The sequence below is a fragment of the Pelmatolapia mariae genome, linkage group LG7 (genome assembly GCF_036321145.2).
Source record: "Pelmatolapia mariae isolate MD_Pm_ZW linkage group LG7, Pm_UMD_F_2, whole genome shotgun sequence".
Lineage (NCBI taxonomy): Eukaryota > Metazoa > Chordata > Actinopteri > Cichliformes > Cichlidae > Pelmatolapia > Pelmatolapia mariae.
In genome coordinates this window covers 28,813,723-28,815,625 of record NC_086233.1, presented here as the reverse complement: position 1 = coordinate 28,815,625, position 1,903 = coordinate 28,813,723, and the positions used below count along the sequence as shown (strand labels likewise).

At 39.4% G+C, this 1,903-nt stretch overlaps 1 long non-coding RNA gene across 2 annotated transcripts; it reads left to right on the top strand.

The window, feature by feature from the left end:
* Positions 1-762: 762 nt before the first annotated feature.
* LOC134632139 (uncharacterized) lies at positions 763-1,899 on the top strand. 2 transcript variants are annotated; one of them, XR_010094455.1, is made up of 5 exons: positions 763-991; positions 1,257-1,318; positions 1,394-1,453; positions 1,538-1,597; positions 1,680-1,899. It is a non-coding gene; the product is annotated as an uncharacterized LOC134632139 (long non-coding RNA). The 2 variants fall into 2 exon arrangements; XR_010094456.1 differs by lacking the exon at positions 1,394-1,453.
* Positions 1,900-1,903: the final 4 nt, after the last annotated feature.

Here is a 1,903-nt window from a genome sequence, read left to right as displayed (position 1 = left end):
ACTTTTTTTCTTATATAACTAGTATATTGTCTTTTAGAAATCAAAATGTAAACATAATTAAAGCTCAGGGCCCTGTTTCAGAAAGCCGGTTTAGAAAACTCAGAGTTAAAAATGATACTCAGGGTTGAGTAACCCCGAACTGTCCAACTCGGAATATTCGGTTTCAGAAAGGCTGATAACAATTAGTTCAATCAACGCGGAGTTGCTTTAACCCCAAGTTAAGCGCGCGCACGAGGATACATAAAGCCCTGATTAGTGGAGCACAGATTAAGCGAGTCACCATGGAGACGGAGGGAAAGAAGGCGCGGTCAATGTATTTTACAGCGCTTGAGGCCGAAATTCTGATGGCAGCATATGCCGATAACATGCATATTTTGCAGAAAAAAAGTAACACAGCCTCAGCTGCAAAAGAAAGGGAGCATGCATGGCAAAACATAGCCGACAGAGTCAATGCGTGAGTGTTAATTTAAATATTGATCTAGGGATTTCCACCCATTTAACACGTTATTTTATTATATTTAATTTTAGTGTTTATTTCATACATTTTATTTTGTGATGTGATGTGAGCGCAGGTGCAACCCAACAGGCCCCAAACGTTCCTGGCAGCAAGTAAAAATGAAATATAAAAATATAGTCCAAACAGGTAAGGTGTAATTGTATTATGAGCCATAGTGCTTGGTCTGTTTGTCCTATGTAGATCAATTGCAGTTAGAGGCTACATTATTTTTCTTTCTGTAAGTACTTATTGAAATTATCTGAGCACATTACAAGTACATATTTGCTTACTCAGTATGCTCAAATGTGACCCGTTATAGCCAACAGAAAAAAAGCGGAGGCCCGAAAAACAGGTGGGGGTCCTCCACCACCACCACTCACAGAGGCTGAGCAGTTGGCCCCAGCCAAAACAGTGGGCGCCCTGTGGCTGAAGGCATCTCTGCGGGGACATCCTCTGAGTCAATAACCCCGCAAGACACAAGTGCCTACATAAGAGGTAAATTCAAAATAATACATGATGTGCATACATCCTTTCTTCACAGTCACCTTTGCAGTGCTACTCATTCATTTGATAAACTCTTTACCATAATGAATTATTTTGTAGTGAAGTTATCTTCCTACTGATTTTGCCTTCCCTCAGTCTTGGTTGTCTTTGAGAGCATAATGACAATGAACTGTAAGGTGATTGGTATATGTTTGTTAATTGCCATTTGGTTCCTTGTAAGTTATAAGTGACCTGTATAAACCTCATATTTTATCAGTTGATGGTGATGGTGTACTGCATCTGGTGCAGCCTCCTGTTGAGCCAGACCAACATGCAGTTGTGAGTACTCTTAATACTCCACAGATCATATGAGTTTACAGTAGAACAGCAATGTTGTTAATTTCTCTACTACAGGAACTTGAAGAAACATTGACAGCTGTCACAGAGGAGGAAGCAACAGAGACACTTTATGAGGTTTACATCTTACAATGCAAAATATAACAATTGAATAAAATGTGGTACTATAATAAAACCATGGACTTTCTATGTCTCTAACAGAGTGATGATGGAAATGCAGAGGAAGAGGGTCCAGCCACTTCTCCAACAAACCTTTCCTCAGTAAGATGTTCAGCACTGATTTACAACCAACCTAAGTAGGCATGTACTATGAATGTCAATGCTATTTCCCGTGTTTCCATAGCTCCCTGTAAAGCAGCTGTATAAGAAATATTTGATCAAGAAAATAGAAAAATGCGACTTGGAAATGGAACACTTCAAGCAGCAGATCCAAAAGACCAAGATTGAGATTTTACTCCTGGAACATCAGTTAAGGGTGGGTGAAGTGGTCAGAGATGGACGAATTAATTCAGTGTTTGAACAACATACTAATATACTTATTAATACTTTGTGTACAGGAAATACAGG